Source organism: Vicia villosa, linkage group LG5, assembly GCF_029867415.1.
Source record: "Vicia villosa cultivar HV-30 ecotype Madison, WI linkage group LG5, Vvil1.0, whole genome shotgun sequence".
Lineage (NCBI taxonomy): Eukaryota > Viridiplantae > Streptophyta > Magnoliopsida > Fabales > Fabaceae > Vicia > Vicia villosa.
This window is the reverse complement of record NC_081184.1, coordinates 47,153,852-47,173,657: the sequence shown is the minus strand read 5'-3', so window position 1 is coordinate 47,173,657 and position 19,806 is coordinate 47,153,852.

Here is a 19,806-nt window from a genome sequence, read left to right as displayed (position 1 = left end):
CCCTGGGCTATGGTGAGAGGACAAAATAACGGTGAAAGTTCCTACTTAGGAGTGCGAACAACAGTTGAAACTTCAACAGCTGTCCAATAGTGGCGAACCCCATTGTGCACTAAGTAATCTGGAACCTTAGGCTTAAGCTGGCCTGTGGTAGGTCTTGATTTACCAACCACTGTCTTTGCAACACTCAGACGATCTTCTTCTACTTCAGCAGACTGAGCGGTGTGAGCATACCCCTTTCCAAGTGGAGTATGTCGAACTTTCTTTTGAGGAAACTTCCAATCTTCTGAATGGAGAGACTCGTTGTCGGAGACACTTTCGAGATCATCCTCTTCTGTATTTTGGTCTTGCTCTTCTCCCAAGATGGCATTGACTAGATATGTGAACTCTAGATCCTTAGCCTCGGAAGGTGACTTGGGGATATAATCCTCAATGATGACTTCACCAGTAGATGATGATGAATAGCAAGGGTTATACATCTCTTTTGGCTGAGAGAGGTACTCAAAATCACTGTTCCATCCAGTTGGAACAATATCTTCAAGAGAGATTCTTGAACTTTCAGGAGCGGAGTATTTCACCATGTAGTCGAATTTTCCGCTTGGTTCTCCTAATGTATCCCAAGTCTCTTCGGGGATAGGAGGAACTTCTTCTGATGAACCATGACTTCTGGTGGTGAAGCTGTCAGTAACTTCATCACTGCTTGGTTGAGTCTTACTTTCAGATCCTTTAGTCGGATAACAGCAAGGTGGATCAGACTCTGGTAGGGAGATATATCCTGCTTTGTTAAGATAGGATAACCATTCCTCTTCATCGGTGCTTTCCGTATCGATGATATTGACTGTTTGTTGAACAGGTTGAAGAAAACCTCCACTGCAGAAAGTTTCTTGAATTGGGAGAACTACCTCAATCCCTGGGATAGCTCTTGATGATGTCGGAAAGAATCCAATTCCTGTTCTGTTCTTGTTGTTGGTAGGAATATTAATGTGCCCCCAACCACTGGTAGTACCATCCTTTACAACTTGGATTGCATCTTTGTATGAAGAGATAGACGCTGCTTTCTCCTTTCCTTTGTCTAAGGAAAGGGCTTGGAATTTAGTTCCAACAACTTCTTTTGGTTCTATGTCGGAGAATGATGACAGGTTGCTGACAATCAGAGCTCGTTCTCCGCATACGGTTACCAATTTGTCATTCCTTATGAACTTCAGTTTCTGATGAAGTGTTGAAGTAATTGCCCCAGCCTCATGAATCCATGGGCGACCTAGCAAACAACTGTATTGTGCTGGAATATCCATAACTTGGAAAGTGATTTTGAACGTCTGAGGTCCAACAGTTATGGGAAGATCCACTTCTCCGAAAACTGACTTCCTTGATCCATCAAATGCTTTGACGATGACATGACTTTTTCTTAGAGGGTAATCTTCGAAAGATAATCTTGATAATGTTGATTTAGGCATGACGTTGAGAGAGGATCCATTGTCTATTAGGACTCCTGTGAGTGTATTACCCATGCAGCCAACTGAGATGTGAAGTGGAAGATTGTGGTCCACTCCTTCTTCAGGAAGATCTTCGTCACAGAAACTTAGGTTAGTTCCCGCAGAGATGTTGGCAACGATGTTGTTGAATTGGCTTATAGTAACACTTGGTTCTACGAAAGCTTGTTCCAAAACTTTCTGTAGAGCTTCCCTATGAGCTTCAGAACTCAATAGCAGGGAAAGAACAGAAATCCTAGACGGAGTATGTAGTAATTGATCTACAATGTTGTATTCACTCCTCTGGATTAACTTCAAGATCTCATCATTTTCTTTCGCTTGAACAGCATTGGTCGGATGATTATCTTGCCTATGTGGTACTTCCTCCGAAGGTTTCTCCAAATTTTCTATTGTTCTGTTGAAGACTCGTCCACTTCTGGTGACTCGACTAACATCAGCAATGCTGACAACAGATGGTAATGGTATTTCCTTACCATTTTCAATGAATGTAGCGTTGTACTTGTATGGTATAGCCTTGCTGGACTCATACGGTACAGGACCTGGTAAGTAGATGACTAGTGGAGCAACTGCTGTCTTCCTGCTATCATACTTAACTTGCATAGGTTCATCTTGATTAATTTGAGGAGATACGGTAAAGACTTCATCATCTTCTCTGTTGGCAAGAACAGTAATGGTATTGTTATCCATCAGCTTTTGAATGTCATTGCGAACACGCAAACATCCTCGTGAATTTCTTCGACAGATTTCGCATCTACTGTAAGCGTGGAAATCTGTTCCAAAGTAGGCAAGTCCATTTAAAGTTTTGTGGAACCTGACTACCGATCCTTCAAGGTCTTCAACTTTGTAGATTTTGTATTCTCCTGGACATCCTTGAACCATGTTGATGTCATGTTCAGTTCTGACTCGGATATGTTGAATCCATCCCAAGTCCATTTGTTCTTGTAATGCAGCTTGAACTACGACACATCCTTGATTATTCTTTGGACAAATTTCGCATGTGAAGTAGTTGTGAGGTGGTACATGACCGTACCCAGCTTGTTTAGCGTGCATCTTGACGAGATTTTCCCCTATCTAACGAATGTCGTAGATTTGAATGACGTTAGGGTGTTGGTCTATCAGATTTACTGAAGCTTCTTTATGCTGCGACAAAGGATTTGCTTGGACGTTTGGATTAGTATCTTTGAAAGATAGCATTCCGCTCTTCACTAATCGTTGGACGTCAATCTTGAAAGAGAAACAGTTCTCAATATTGTGACCTGGTGCCCCCTGATGATAGGGACAAGATTGGTCAGCCTTATACCATGGTGAGGAACTGTTTGTAGGATTTGGAGGACTCCTTGTCTGAATGAGTCCTTTTGCCAGTAATGTTGGAAACAATTCTGCATACGGCATTGGTACGGGGTCAAAGGCAGGATACCTTGGAGCCCGATTGTTGTAATTTGGAGGTCGAACCTGCTGCTGAGGTTGCTGCGACCTTTGTTGAATTTGTTGTTGCGAGACCTGAGGTTGATAAGCTGGCGCTGAGTTAACAACCGGAGTTATTGTTGCAACTTGAGGTTGGAATTTCTTCTTGATTTTGTGCAAGACATTGCTGACATCTTGATCCTTTTTCTTCTGGAAAGAACTTCCATACTTCCTTGGACCAACAGAAGATTCTGGTTCTTTGTTCAAGCGTCCTTCTCGAACTGCTTCTTCTAAACGCACACCCATGTTTACCATCTCAGTAAAATCACTTGGTGCACTTGCAACCATTCGTCCGTAGTAAAATGGACTCAAAGTTTTGAGATAGATTTTTGTCATTTCTTTCTCTTCAAGTGGTGGACAAATTTGAGCAGCAACTTCACGCCATCTCTGAGCGTATTCCTTGAAGCTTTCTCTATCCTTTTGAGTCATGGCCCGGAGTTGATCTCTGTCGGGAGCCATGTCCAGATTGTACTTATACTGTTTGACGAAGGCCTCTTCGAGGTCTCGAAAAGTACGAATCTCTGAACTGTCCAAGTTCATGTACCATTTGAGTGCAGCACCAGTTAGGCTGTCTTGAAAATAATGAATGAGCAATTGTTGATTGTCAGTCTGAGTTGACATTTTTCGAGCGTACATCACAAGATGACTTTGTGGGCATGAATTCCCTTTATATTTCTCGAATTCTGGTACTTTGAATTTGTGAGGAATCTTAACATTTGGAACCAGACAGAGGTCTGCAGCATTCTTTCCAAATAGATCTTGTCCTCGGAGAGTCTTGAGTTCCTTCTGCATTTGCAGAAACTGTTCCTGGAACTCGTCCAATCTTTCATACACGCCAGCATCCTCACTTGGAGCGTGATGATATACTTGTCCGCCTTGCGGGGGAAAAGCATGCATAATGGGCTGTGGAGAAGCCATGACAGCAGATCTTGGAATCTCAGCATTTTGTTGTGTGAAACCCATTGCCGTCGCTCTTGGAACTTCAATTTCCAGAGGTTTGTAACCCTCCGGTGGACGCATATCCATGGTGACTTTTGGAGCTTCAGAAGCTGGAGGTATGTACCCTTCTGGAGTAAAGTTATACGGCATGCCCCAAGGTCGATCAGGCGGCATGGTATACTGAGGAATAGGAGTAGAAACAATCTCGGAAATCACAGTCCTTTGTGGTTCTTCTGGCGTTGGTCGATTCTGCGCAACTACCAGGGCTTCTACCATACTATTGAGCCTTTCAACAGTACCTTTGAGAGTATTAATCTCTTCTCTGAGTTCTTCATTCTCTTGCTCAAAGTCTTCCATTCTTTTCTTGCGACTTGAACGAGTGTTGTATGGATGAGACAGCTTGAAAGTCTTGGTTCACCTCCTTCTCCTCCTCTCTTTCTGGAGAAAGGAAAGTGACTATTAGATCCGTGACAATTCTCGTGTCAGTGCGTACGACTAAAGCGATGTATGATATGCAATTAAGTTAATATTTTTCAAGGAAACACCATAATTACGTTATGAAACATCAAACTTTTATTAATTAAGCGAAAACGGCGTTTTACACACTTTGAAACTGAGCGTTCTAACATCTTCTTCTGTTTCTTGAGCTGAGCGTTCTCTGACGTGAGCTGATCGATGATCCAGGAAGCAGGAGGGATATGATGAGAAAGTGACGATTGTGTCACTTGTCGATCCAGTACTTCAAGTAACTCATCCTTCCTTCTTAGGATGTTTTGAATCTCAACGTTTTCCGTGTTGACAATTCGATACTTGTTCCTCCAAGCATTCCTTTCTTGGCATACCTTGTTTAATGCCGCTTGCAGTTTTTCAACATCGGTGGAGAAAAGGTAAATTGGTTCCCTTAGGGGAATAGGTTCTTGATGTTGATATGGCATCCTGAGCTTGAATGCTCTGACGCGTACCCATTGAAGGTAAGGATCCAGGGAGATGCAAAGATGTTTTCCTAACAATCTTCTCCCTTTACTGTGAACAAGACGCCAGGCTTGGACAATTTCCTTCTTCAGCATGTTGCCATGATCGTCGATGTTCTTAAAGAACAGACCCTCCAATTGAATATTACTTGGTATATTTTTCATGGGATAGCCGTATTGACGACGGGCTAAAGCTGGATTGTAACTGATTCCTCCCTTAGTTCCAATAAGGGGTACGTTGGGAAAACTTCCGCAACTGAAGATGATCCTGGTTTCGTCGTTGTCAGGACTACACCAATCAATGTCTGTATGAGTGAGAGACATGATTTTCTGTGACCAGTAAAGGCCATCCCTCATATTCCAGAAAGTGCTAGACTTTGGCAGGTGCGAAACGAACCATTCGTATAACAAAGGTACGCAGCATGTGATTAATCCTCCTCGCTGCAGGTTTCTTGAATGCACAGAGTGATAAGCATCCGCAAGCAAGGTTGGAACTGGATTTCCAATTAAGAAGATCTTAATTGCGTTGATGTCGACGAAATCGTTAATGTTAGGGAACAAAAACAATCCGTAGATAAGCAAAGCCAAGACTTCCTCAAAAGCGCTCATATCTTGGATGCTGACGAAGTATCGAGCTTGATCAAACAGGAATTTGGAGGGCAATCCTTGAATTCCTCCTCTACTCACCATATGAGTTCTGATGTCGACTACGTTCAAAGGAGTAGTTGCAGCAATGATAATGTCGTCAGGATTCTTTTCCAAACCGGAGTACGGATCTTGCGCGTACACGGGTATTCCAATCAGACGAGAGTACTCCTCTAACGTAGGCATGAGCTGATAATCTGGAAAGGTGAAGCAGTGATACGTTGGATCGTAAAACTGTACCAAGGTGGGAAGGATCCCATCCATCATGTTGGTATTGAGCAAAGGCAGAAGTTTTCCGTACTTCTCCTTGAAAGCCTGGGGGTTGACCACCAGTTTTCCGAGCTTTCCCAGTTCCTCGACCTGGGGAATCTTGAAGGTGTATTTCCTAGCTCTCTTTCTCCCATAATCCATGGTATAGATCCTTAAGTCCTTTCTCCGTTTCTCTCTTTCTATGAAGTTCAAAACGTTCGTTATTCAGTTTCCTTGAAAAATGACTCGAAAAAGACTCTTTTTGTTTTTAATTGTTTATTAATGAATGATGCATGAATGCATGAATGCACACACAAGAGTTTTAAACAAACATGGCGTTGAAGGGTATAGTGGTCATGAAGTCAAAACGCAGTCTCCCGCCCCAATGGTAAACTAAGGTTAATGATTTTTGTACCTGTAGAACGGGTTCTAGGGGTCTCAGAGTTTTTGCTCAACCTTAAAGATACGTTGATTGGTATCTATAAGAGAGTTTTCTCTGAGTGTAGTATCTGCGTGACAATTACTTCCGTAATCACCGCTCTACGTCCTAAAAAGGCTTTAAGTGGGGTTAATGTGTTTCTAGGTCCTCCTGGTACAAATCAGTCTCGGAATGCAGTGGCGCAGTTAATCACAACCAGCCAGGCAAATCCCAAGAGTAGACTTGGAAACCAAGATTAGAGGGCCTTCACCGGGAAGACATCCTCCATCCTATCTTATGTTGCACTCAAATCCGGGTATAGGATTTCTCACCACAAGGGGGAATCAAGCCCTTTCCCGATACAGAATAAACAAAATAAACAAATATATATGCAACAAACACATGATATGACACAGAGGTTAGGCAGGACCTCTCTTGTTTGAGGGGGAATTTGGCATCCCTAATTCCTCATTGGGGCTGGACCAGCAACAGGTCAACCATTGGTTTGGATGAAAAACCAAGGTTTTTAACACTTATATCCCCAGCAGAGTCGCCATTTTTCTGTGGTGGTCGTTTTCTTTACCTCCCCGTTTCACTTGGGAGGACGGCACGCTAAACCCTTCACGCGAAATTTGGAAGGAGAATGCGCCCGTGGTGGGAGGAATTTTGTTTCAATTCTTCCTACGATATCACACGAACTTTCTTATTTGTCCTACGAGTAGGAAAGGGAAAAAAAGATCTCAACTAAACCCTAGGAGTTTGCTAAGTGTGGGGATTTACACCTAGACTAGATATTCTGGAGTCCGGGAGGTCGGTTATACATAGGGAAGTGTTTAAACACCCTACATATCTGTAGTACTCTACAGGAACCTTCTCTGTGTCATTGTGATTGTGTTTGTTGCTAATGATTGGGAAAGTTTCTCCTTTGTATTAGGAGAGAGAATTGAATTGATTTTAAAAGACAGACAGACAGACAAACTGACTATTTTTGGTATTTTATTAGCTCGCTGAGATTCCTTGTGAACCTCATGCCTACATATCCCTAGTGGAAGTCAGAGCTTAATGTAGTTCGGGGAACTAACTAGGGAAATTAATTATTTTTGGTGCCTTGCTTGAAGCTCAAGGTTGAAGCTTGGAATTAAATCTCTGTTTACAGTAAAGAGACATGAAATTATCTCTACAGAGAGGTATTTGTACTATTCTACCACAAACATTTAAAGGAGTGACAGAATAACTGAATTCATTTCATTCAAGAGGGGGACCTTACTTGTGTATGTGCAAGTATACCAGTCAAATGCCTCTTAAATGAAAGAAAGATGCTCATCCAAATTAGGGAAAGTTACCACATGTCTGGGTTTTACTGCCAGCTCATGCCTTTCAAAATCCTAAATGGGAGACTTGATTAAAATTGAAATGAAATGTTTGTTTGTTTGAATGTGGTAGAGTAGTAAAAATATCTCTCTATGGAGATAAGCTATGTCTATCTACTGTATAAAAGATTTGACTTTAGCTGGCTTGTATGAGGCCCAAGCTTGAGGCTTTTTGATTGATTAATTAATATTATTGACTCTGGGAGATGACTCCACTGGGGATTAATTACAGGGTATTTTTATGTTCTGTACAAAGCCCAGAATTGAGGCTGACTCTACTTAGGGAGACTCTATTTATGTGCCTTGTACAAAGCCCAAGGTTGTGGCTAACTTTAGCTAGGGAAAACATTATTTTCTGCCTTGTACAAAGCCCAAGGTTGTGGCGGACTCTTAAATGAATTAAGTATGGATGACTATATGGGGAAAGATCCTAAGTGTTAGGAATCTTTGACACATGAAAGATATGGTTTATCTGCCTTGTACAAAGCCCAAGGTTGTGGCTACTGAGTGATGAAGGACTCACTGGGGAGACTCTATTATCTGCCTTGTACAATGCCCAAGGTTGAGGCTGACTCTTGACAGGGGAGTTTTATTGTTTGGGTGCCTTGTATGAAGCCCAAGGTTGAGGCTAACTGTTTTTGTTGGTTTTGACTCTACTGAGGAGGTTTTATTTATTAAAAGACTGTTTTTCTTTGGAAGCTAACCCTTTCCAGGGATTTTGACTCAGCTGGTGAATTTGTCTGTTAAAAGACTGACTTTATCATGTTTTTTGGAGGCTGACCCTTTCCAGGGGTTTTGACTCTTTTGGGGAAATTATCTCCTAAGAGAATGAAATTATTTATTAATTAATTTTGGAGGCTATCCCTTTCCAGGGGTTTTGACATTTTAGACAGATGTTGGAGGCTAACCCTTTCCAGGGGTTTTTGATTAAAATGGATGGCAGAAAGATTATCTAGTGAGACTTCTTGTTTAAAGCCCAAGATGAAGGCTGACTCAATGCTGAGGATGATCAAACATGGATCCTAGACTCTGCTAAGGAAGATTGATGAAAATAAGGGTGACAGAGACTGTCCATGTCTCTCATTCCAAAAGGTGTACTCAATGCAAAATTGAGACAAACTTAGCTTGTTTAAGGTCTGGTTTAAATTGGAAGAAACTCACCAGGGTAGGCTAAAAGGTAACTAAAGACCTGTTCCTATGTTTATAAGAAACCTGATGGGTCCTTGTATACAAGCTCAAGAGGAAGCTGGAAATGCTTTTAAGAAGCCTGTGGGTCCTTGTACAAAGCCCAAGAGGAGGCTAATCGAGGGTCCTTGTTATAGCACAAGAGAAAGCTATGTAGTTTTGAACTTATTTTGGCTCTAAGCAAATGGGTAAGAGGTTTCACCGGGAATAATTCCTCTTTGGGTGGATGTGTCCTATTTATTTGGATTCTAAGGTTTTTGCCAAGATGTTTCACCGGGAATAATTCATCTTGGGGGTTTGAACTACAGATCTCTAATTAGGAAAGAGCCTTCACCGGGAAGACATTCTCAATCCTAGGTCATATTCCTATAATATATATATAGTTTAACTGTCCTAAGGTTTATACTCAAACGCAGTTCTAAACTAATATATGCACAGTTTATTTTTGACAGTAATTTAAACAAAGACTGTAAATTGAAAGCTTGTAAAGCCTAACCTGGATGGAGTGGAGGCCATTGAAGAAGTATGGACAGAGCCTCAACAGTAATTGGTAGATAACAGTTGAATATATATATGATAAACAGTTAAGGGTTTTTGAAAACAGAAGAAGTGAAGATGGACAAAGGTCACATAGGTATCTGAAGAGTTTCACCGGGAATAATGCCCTTCAAATACCAGAAGAATGTTTTGAAAACAGAAAGAAGATTTTGAAAATACAGTTTTGAAAACAAGCTAAGAAGAGAAGGTTTTTGGGACTTACACTCTATTAGAGGCCCAGTACTTTGCAGTACTGGTGTAAAAGCAATTTAAAATGATCTGGAATGATACAAGGTTTTGTTGTTTGAAAACCCTAATCATCCGTTTAATCGGAGACTGATAACAGCTTTGAAAATTGACAAAAGTCAACTTAATTAAAGTAAAAATAAAGATTTTTACTTAATTAAGACCTAAACAATTAGGGTTTTATCATAAAATTATTTACAAAGTAATTAGGTTTAAACAAAATGAATATATATATATATTAAAGTATTTAAGAAAACATTTAAAATATACTATTTTAAACCTAATTAAAATACATGAAATAAATAATATTTTTTATGATTTTTTGATTATTCACAAAGTAGGTATATTAAATAACAAGTGTGTGAAAAATGAAGTGAAAATGATTTAATTTGATAAGTTTATTAATTGTGTGAAGTTTGTAAAAAAAAGAAATAAAAATGGGTGCTAAAAAATTGGTTTGGCCCTAGAGAGGTTCGAACCCACGCCCTTCATGATCACATTTCAAAACTTAACCAACTGAGCTGCGCGCGCAGCTTGTTAACTATATACCCTCAATATATTATATTTTCAGATAAGCCAGGAAATTCAAATTTTACGCGCGCCATGTTCATCTTCTTCCTCGAGCTTCAGATTTTCAAATTCCTAACTCTCTGGTTTCTCAACTAAATGGCATGATGTAAACATCAATCTCACTCGTTTTTGGACAAGGAACATGATTATGGGCTCAGAATTCATTTATTCTAAGTGTAACTAACGAATTTCATTATGAACACGAAGAACACATAAACCCTAATTTTAAAATTAAATGATGCACAAGATGAATAAATGAATGATGATAGAGGGTTTTCAATCCTCTGATGATGCTGAACAAGATAGAATCGAGCTTTACCACTAAGAGTACTTAAATTAAAGAGGTGGAGTTCAGAAACTTACCTCTGAAAGTGGAGGTCGTGAGGATGATTGAGAGCACCTGGGCTTGAATGAATGATCTCAATAGCTTCCCTGAGACTCAATGATGCTAACTGGATGTTTATTATAGCCTGAATCCTTCTGAATTGTTCTATGGACCTCCCTCGATTTCAGCTTCAAGTGAACATGGAGGGTGTTGATTCTTGAGTTACAGATGAGCTGCAGCCATTTGGTTAGCTTCACTATGACCTGAGGAGTGTGCCTGGATGATTGGCTTGGCTCAGAACCTCCTGAATTACTCCATGGACCTCCAACTGCAAATGCTCCAAAGTGAGAGCAACAATGGTGTTCCTCCACTTACAGAAGTGATCCAGGTGCTTGGATCACCTCAAATGACCTCCCTTGAGATGTTAGAATGCTCACTTCCCAAAGATAAGCTCTGGTTTGAAGAAATCGATTCTTCTTGCCAAAGAACTTTGAAAAACAATGAACAAAAGAAGAGAAAGAGAAAGCAAGTAATATGGTTGCTTTGGTGTCTTTGAATGAGGAATGCATCTGTATTTATAGGCAAATGGATCAGTATAGCTGCAGAGGAGTGAGCTTCCTTAGTGAAGTTGATTTGGTTTCTTAGCCATGAAGGAAATTTGCAAATATCTCTTATGCAATGATGAGAATTTTGATTCCATTTGATCAATCCCCTAGCCCTCGATTTTGCTTGATCTTAGGGGACAATTCTGAGCCAGAAATGAGCTCTAATTGGTTGGTGAGAAGATTCCTTGGGTGATTCATCAATTTGCCATAAATTCACAAATGTAATCATTACATAATCACATGTTCTTGTTTTTAGAATCTTCTTCAATTCTTATGGCATGGTGAAAATGAATGCATGGCATGTTTGCAGATGTATTATGGGTCATGTAGCATCTGCATTTGAGGTCATGTGCACAAAATTTCAAAGTTCCAAAATGATGCATGACCTATAATTTTACTTCATGAGGCCAACTTTGAACAAGCATAACTCTTAGCTCAAATTGAATTTTGAGAAGGTTGAACACAATTTGGAAAGCCCTAAACATCTACTTTAAATCATTAGTTTATGTCTTCTTCAGAATCCTTTGGGAAATTTGTGAAAAATGAGGCCAAAGTTGGAAGAAAACTAGGTTAAAACACTTAGAAAAATTTCTAAGTGTTTATGACCTAAACTTCAAAATTTCCAAAACTTCATAAATGGTTGATCTTTTGAAAAAAGTTCCCTTGTAAGATGTTGTTTTATTTGGCAAGATCTACAACTTTCATGTTGGAAGTTTTTTGAGTTGTGTAGGTGAAATTTTGAGATCTCACCATGCCTTCAAAAACCCTAATTCCCGACTTTTCGCTCCTTGATGAATTTCTTTGAATTTCTTTGGCCAAATGACTTTGACATCCATATATTGATGATATTGATCTTTGAAAGTCGTTTTTTGACCAAAAACCTTAAAAGTCAATGATGATCCTTCACAGTTGACTTTTTCCTGACAAAGTGAATTTTTGGGCTTTTGTGTAGAAATAAGATCTTCTCCCCAAATGGATGATATAAATGGATTATATGGAGGTAGTAGAGATCCTTGAATCATGTCTTGAGTTTTGGATTCATGCCCTGATCAGAAGTCAACTATCTTGGTGAATTAGGTCAAAACCCTAATTTGTCGACCATGTGAAAGTAATGACTGTAGACTTTGAATTGAAGTGTGATGTCCAGTAGACCTTGTAATATGAGTTATTTGAAGATGATTGATGTCTTTGAATGACCCTCTGAGGTTTTTTAGGGTTTCCCAAATGTGATCCCTGATTTCAGTCCTTGATAGGCTCAAAACCCTAGTCTGGTGACCTGAGTAAACCTGTACTCATATGACTGGATGTCTGATCAATCATAGATGAGAAAAGTGAAGTTTTTGAGCCCCATGATTGTATTAGAGACTAGTCTTTGTATTGATTGATCCTTTGCCTGAGCTTTCTTGTCTTTGAGCATCCTTGATTAGGTACCAGATGGAGAAATGACTGCTCTGGGTACTTGTCTTGACCTGATGAGAAATCCTGAAGATATGTCATCTCAGGGGGGTCAAAAATTAGGGTATGACACCAAGGTATCTCAAGCACTAGAAGATGATCAATGGATTCTTGCCATGCAAGAAGAGTTAAATCAATTCGAGCGAAACGATGTTTGGGAACTTGTTCCTAATCCGGGAAACAAACGCATCATTGGAACCAAATGGGTATTCAAGAATAAGATGGACGAAAATGGTATAATTACTCAAAACAAGGCAAGATTAGTAGCACAAGGGTACAATCAAGAAGAAGGTATTGACTTTGAAGAAACCTTTGCTCCGGTAGCTAGATTGGAGGCGATAAGATTACTTCTTGCATATGCATGCTCATTAGACTTTGAACTTTTCCAAATGGATGTAAAAAGTGCTTTTCTCAATGGTATCATCAATGAAGAAGTTTATGTAAAGCAACCTCCCGGGTTTGAAGACTACAAGAATCCTACTCATGTCTTCAAATTAAAGAAAGCTTTATATGGACTAAAACAAGCACCAAGGGCTTGGTATGATCGATTAAGTACCTTCCTAATCGAAAAAGGGTTTGTAAAGGGTAAAGTAGATACTACTCTCTTCATTAAAAAATTCAATCGTCATACTTTACTTGTACAAATTTATGTAGATGATATTGTTTTTGGGTCAACTAATCATGAAATGTGTAAGGAGTTCTCTTCAATGATGCAAGGAGAATTTGAAATGTCCATGATGGGAAAATTAAACTTCTTCCTAGGTCTCCAAATCAAACAACTCAAGCATGGAATCTTCATCAATCAGTCAAAATATTGCAAAGAACTAATCAAGAAATTTGAGATGGAAAATAGTAAAGATAGTGCAACACCAATGGGATCTGGCACCTACCTTGATCCAGATGAACCAGGCAATCCTGTCAACATCACAAAATATCGTGGAATGATCGGCTCACTTTTATACTTAACGGCAAGTCGACCAGATATAATGTTTAGCGTCTGCTTATGTGCCAGATATCAAGCCAACCCTAAGGAATCTCACCTTGCAGCAGTCAAACGAATCATTAAATATCTAAAAGGAACAACCAATGTCGGCTTATGGTATCCTAAAGGTAGTATGAATACTTTAGTTGGTTATTCTGATGCTGACTATGCAGGTTGTAAAACTGATCGCAAAAGCACTAGTGGAACATGTCACATTTTGGGAAATGCTCTAGTGTCATGGTCATGCAAGAAACAAGCAAGCGTGGCTCTTAGTACTGCTGAGGCTGAATATATTGCAGCCGGAAGTGGATGCGCTCAAATCTTATGGCTCAAACAACAACTGCTTGACTATGGTTTAAACCTTGGCTGTATTCCTCTAAGATGTGATAACACAAGCGCGATCAACATAACAAAAAATCCAGTGATGCGCTCCCGCACAAAACACATAGATATCAGACATCATTTCATACGAGATCACGTGTTCAAAGGTGATGTTGAGATAACATTTGTAGATACGCAAAATCAACTTGCTGATATCTTCACAAAGCCGCTTCCAAAAGATGCTTTCTATAAAATCCATCGAGAACTTGGCATTCTGGATGAAAGTGATCTAGCCTGAATCTTCACCAAAATATTAAGGTGCTTTCTTTCTATGCTTATCATGTTTTTCCTATGTTTATTTTATGTATTTTTGCATTTTTTGCATCAGTAATCGGTTACCCAGATAGGCGTAATCGGTTACCCTGGGCATTTTGCGCAAAAAATAGTGTTTTATTTTGAGTAATCGGTTACCCAGATGAGAGTAATCAGTTACCCTGGGAGTTTTGCGCAAAAATTGTTTTTTTTCACTTTGAGTAACCGGTTACCTAAACCCCAGTAACCGATTACCCTGCGCCCAGCTCTGTTTTGTTCACGTTTTTAGGTTATTTAAATGTGTTTTTACTTTATTTTTTCTCCTATATTGCATATGTGGCATACATGCATGCATCATAATTTTTTATTTTATTTCCTCTCTCCTCAAATCTCCTTTTTATCTCTTCCACCTACCTCTCATAAACCTCATTCAACTCATTCAAACCTCTCATAACTTTCACATTCAATACATTCAACCTCTACATTCAACCTTCACATTAACTCTCTTTAACAACTCTCAAATTCCCATAAACTCTACCTATTATATAATACCTCAAATCCTCCATAACCTAACATCTATATCATCTCCAAACCCTAACTTTCATCATGAGATCTTCAAGAAGCAACAAGCATATGGATGGAGATTCTTCAAGGCATCCGGCAACACCTTCTTTGAAAGCTCGACGTCTCACCTTCAATATCCGCAAGAGACCTTTAATGGCAACAAAGTATGGTATGTTGCATAAATTCCCTAACACTAGTTTCCAATTTCCGGAATTGCTTAGATATCAAAAAGTGGATAGATTTGTTAATGATCATGGAGAAGTATATGCGGATTTAGTGAAAGATTTCTATTGTTCTTTTGAAATTGGGAATGATTTATCTTTGTCTAGTGAGGTTCAAGGGAAACAAATTTCAATGACCTTAGAGGAATTTAGGGAGTTTTCAACTATTCCTACTACCGGCTTGGTTATCCTTCACGGCATGACACCTCCATGGGAGAACTATTCTAGGTATGGCTACTTTTATGACATTTCAAGAGAATCGGTTAGGGAGAGTTTCGCGGCCAAGGCTAACACGGCGGACCGTTTGGTTTTACCGGCAAAGAATTTAACCGTAAGTGATCGAGTGCTTCACTTTTTCATTAGCTATATTTTGATTCCAAAACACTCTAACCACTCTCAAGTGAGTGATACCGAGTTGATGATTATGTTTGCGGTCAAAAACCGCATTAAACTTGATTGGGCAACTATGATTTTAAGGAATATGGAACATCAACTCAAATTGACGGGTGGCCTACCCTATGCTAGAATGATTTCTCGCCTTTTGCCTCAATTTGATATTGCTCTAAGAAGGGAACCTAAAATCATGATGACTAATGACAATGAGATCGACACTTCAACCATCACCAAAAATACCGGCATTTTTCAAAACCGGGAAGGTCGGTTTGTTTATCGAGATGTTGAACCACAACAACCAAATGTTCACTACCAACCTCCCGATATACCCGAAGGAGGATACACAAATGAAGCTATCTAGAATCTTCAAATGTTAACCTACAACAAGGTGTGTGCTATGGACACCTATATGATCAACCGGTTTAACAACATGCAACTCCAAATAGATATGCTTCGCAACCAAAATGAAGAGGAAGAAGAGGAGGAAGAGGAAGAGAACATGGATGAGCAAGAATAGTCATTTCATTTCATATTATCATTTAGCTTATGTTTTATCATCTTTGTTTGTTCTACTTTTATGTTATTTTCATCAAAGTTGTGTGTTTTAAATTTCATGTTCTAAAACAATGTTTGAATTAATTAGAGTTATGTTTGGATTATATATATTCTCTCTATCATTTTCACTATTTATACTCTACACTTTTATTAGTCTTTCATTCCTTTTTGTTCATGACAAAGGGGGAGAAAGATCTCAAAACTATATGATTGCTTTTACTAACCATATGTAGCTCAAGAATGCTTAAATTTCAAAATCAAGAAATACTCTTACATAAAGGGGGAGTATTGGTGATAGGGGGAGCAAAAGTCAATCATAAGGCAAAAGCAATATTATTCATATTTTCATCTAAGATTGGTTTGTCATCATCAAAAAGGAGGAGAATGTGAAGACAAGCTTCTTCAAGGGTTTTTGATGAAGACAAAACATCACCATAGCTTTTGGCAAAGGATTTGGATCAAGAATTCTCTCAATATACAAGTTTAATCTTCAATATATCTTGATCAATTGTAAGGTAAATAAGTTAAAGAAAAACTCACTTAGATATAATTGTGTAATCAATGGAGATATCACACATAACATGCATTGCATTTAAAAGGCTTTTGGTAAAACTCATTTCAACATAAAAAGCTTTTTTTCAAAGTGTTTTTTGGTTTTGTAGTTGAAGTAATCGGTTACTGAAGCTTTGGTAACCGGTTACTGAGTTTCTCAAAAGATCTCTCTCTGGTTTTTGTATGGGTAATCGATTACCCTGGTTTCAGTAATCGGTTACCCTGTTAAAAATTTGAAAAATATGAACGTTGCAATTGGGTAACCGGTTACCCTACTTCTGGTAACCGATTACTGCTGAAGCAACACATCTTTTCATTATTTCTTCAGCCATACGAAATTTCTTTTTGGCCATGAGTTTGCACCTTTTTGAAAATGCATTTGCAGCCTTTTGAAAGGGTTTTTAATCATATATAAAGGCTTCTTTATTCCTTTTGAAAGACACACATACTATCAATTTTCATAATCATTTTGTTGTGCTCTTGCTCTCAAATTTCCATTGTGTTCAAACTTCTTTAAAGAAAATTTTCAGCATACACTTTCATATACTTAGAAAATTTTTCTTCATCATTTCCATTGAGTACATAATAACCTATTGTGAGAAAACTTTACTTATTACCAAATATATTCAATCACTTGTAATTCTTTATGTTTGTATTGATTACATCTTATTGTTCCAAGTGTGGATATAAGATTGTAAGGTTGTAACCTTGTTGTCCATAGTTTTGGAAACAAGAGGTATCCTTAGGGAGGGTGTTCTCTTAAGGACTTATTGAAATCCAAGAAGGGTGTTCTTGGTGGTTGTCTCTTTAGAAGGACTAGGAAGAGTCTTGTAAGAGTCATAACATTATAGTAAAATCTCTTGCTTGTTGGCAAGGGGACTGGAGTACTCTCGATCTGTGAGGGGAACCAGTATACATCGTGTGTTCATTTACTTTCCGCTTTTATTGCTTTAAACACACTCAACAAGATCATAAAAGAATAAAAGAACAAAAATCTACCATCACCTAATTCACCCCCCCCCCCCCCCCTCTTAGGCGCACATATTTACTTACATATAAAACTAATCACTGCCTCTTGATCAACATTAACCAGGGGAATTGCTTCTATCCATTTAGTAAAATAATCTATTCCTACTAAAATGAATCTTTGTTGTTTAGAAGATGCAGGTTTGATTTCTCCTATTAAATCTAAAGCCCATCCTCTAAAAGGCCAAGGTTTCACAATGGCATGCAATTCACTGGCTGGAACATGTTGAATACCTGAAAATTTCTGGCACTCTTGGCACCCTCTTGCATATTCAATACAATCTTTTAACATTGTCGGCCAATATAAACCTTGTCTAAACAATAGCCACTTCATCTTATGGCCTGACTGATGAGCTCCACAAACACCACTATGAACCTCTGACACAGCCAAATATGCTCCAGCTTCACTTAAGCATTTCAACAATACACCTTCAGCTGTTTTCTTGTATAAATCATTTCCCAATATCACATAGTTTAGAGCTCTGTATCTAATCTTTCGATCAGTTGCTCCGACTGGATAATTTAGGTACTGGACCAATGGGTTTCTCCAATCAGAAATTGTCATATTGTCGATGGCAAAAATTTCCAAGGCATGCAAATCTTCACTTTCAACTTTGTCTTCTACCCCCCAAATTTTGACGTCGACAATTGACCCAACTTGTCTAACACTTCATGAGTTTCTTTCTCTTTGATATCGACCATATCTTCTAACTTGTTTTTAGAAACTCTATAGCCAGAAGCAATCTGTGCCAATTCATTGGCAATGTAATTACTAGATCTTGGTACATGTAAGATCTCAACATGTTCGAATTTCTCTAACAAGCGTACCACGATTGCATAGTACATTATTAGATTTTCTTTGATGCATTTATACTCTTTCTTGATTTGTCGAATTACTAGCTCAGAATCACCTCGAATTTCAACCCGCGTTGCCCCCAAGTCTATTAGGGCTTTCAAACCAGTTATCAAGGCTTCGTATTCGACCTCATTATTAGAGCATACATGTTAGAACAAGATTTGTTCTGATCAATACTCTTAGTTTTGATGATAACAAGGATATGAATTTTGTGTGAGATAATGTGGTACTCTAATACATTGCAATTTCCATTTCAGGAAATATATAAAGAGTATGCACAAATCAGCGCTCAGAAGCTTTGTCTCAGAAGGTTCAGCATGCAACATCAGAACATGGTCTGGCAAGACATCAGAAGATGGTCAAGGCAGAATCAGAACATGGGTCTATGGAAGCATCAGAAGAACTTGAGGTCAGAAGCAGAAGCACTGAAGTTCTCATGGTATCACGCTCAGAAGCACTTCAAGGTCAGAAGACAAGAAGATGCTATGCACCAAGCTGTTTGACTCTGATGATATTCAAATATTATATTCAAACATCAGATCAGAAGAAAGTACAGGTGGCAGGCTACGCTGACTGACAAAAGGAACGTTGGAAGCTATTAAAGGCAACGTCAGTAGACACAGCGTGAACAAGGCTCGAGGCAGTTGACAAAAGCGTGAAACATTAAATGCAAAGCTGTACGGAACACGCAAAGCATTAAATGCGTTCAACGGTCATCTTCTCAAACGCCTATAAATATGAATTTCTGATGAGAAGCAAGGTTAACGACTCTGAATCAAATTCTGTGAATATTAACTTGCTGAAACGCTGTTCAATTCAAAGCTCAGAAACTTCATCTTCATCAAAGCTCACTACATTGCTGTTGTAATATATTAGTGAGATTAAGCTTAAACGTTAAGAGAAATATCACTGTTGTGATTATAGCTTTTAAGAAGCATTGTAAAACTCTTATTTGATTACATTAATTTGTAAGTAACTAGAGTGATCAAGTGTTGATCAGGATACTCTAGGAAGTCTTAGCTTGTGTCTAAGCAGTTGTAATTAGAGTGATCACGTGGTGGTCAGGATACTCTAAGAAAGTCTTAGCTTGTGTCTAAGCATTTGTTCCTGGAGTGATCAGGTTGTGATCAGGATACTCTGGAAGACTTAGTCGCGGACTAAGTGGAAAACCATTGTAATCTGTTGCGATTAGTGGACTAAATCCTCAGGTGAGGTAAATCACTCCGTGGGGGTGGACTGGAGTAGTTTAGTTAACAACGAACCAGGATAAAAATAACTGTGCATATTGTTTTTATCGTTCAAGTTTTTAGACTACACTTATTCAACCCCCCCCCCCCCCCTTTCTAAGTGTTTTTCTATCCTTCAATTGGCATCAGAGCGCCGGTTCTAAGGTGCAAGCACTTAACCGTGTTTAGAAAAGATTCAGGAAGAGAAAAACGCTTCAATAAAAGATGGCTGGTGAAGATCCATCAAATCCAACTCCATCTACATCTGGCTCTGCTGAGCAATACAATGGTAACAATGGTTATACTAGACCACCAGTATTTGATGGTGAAAA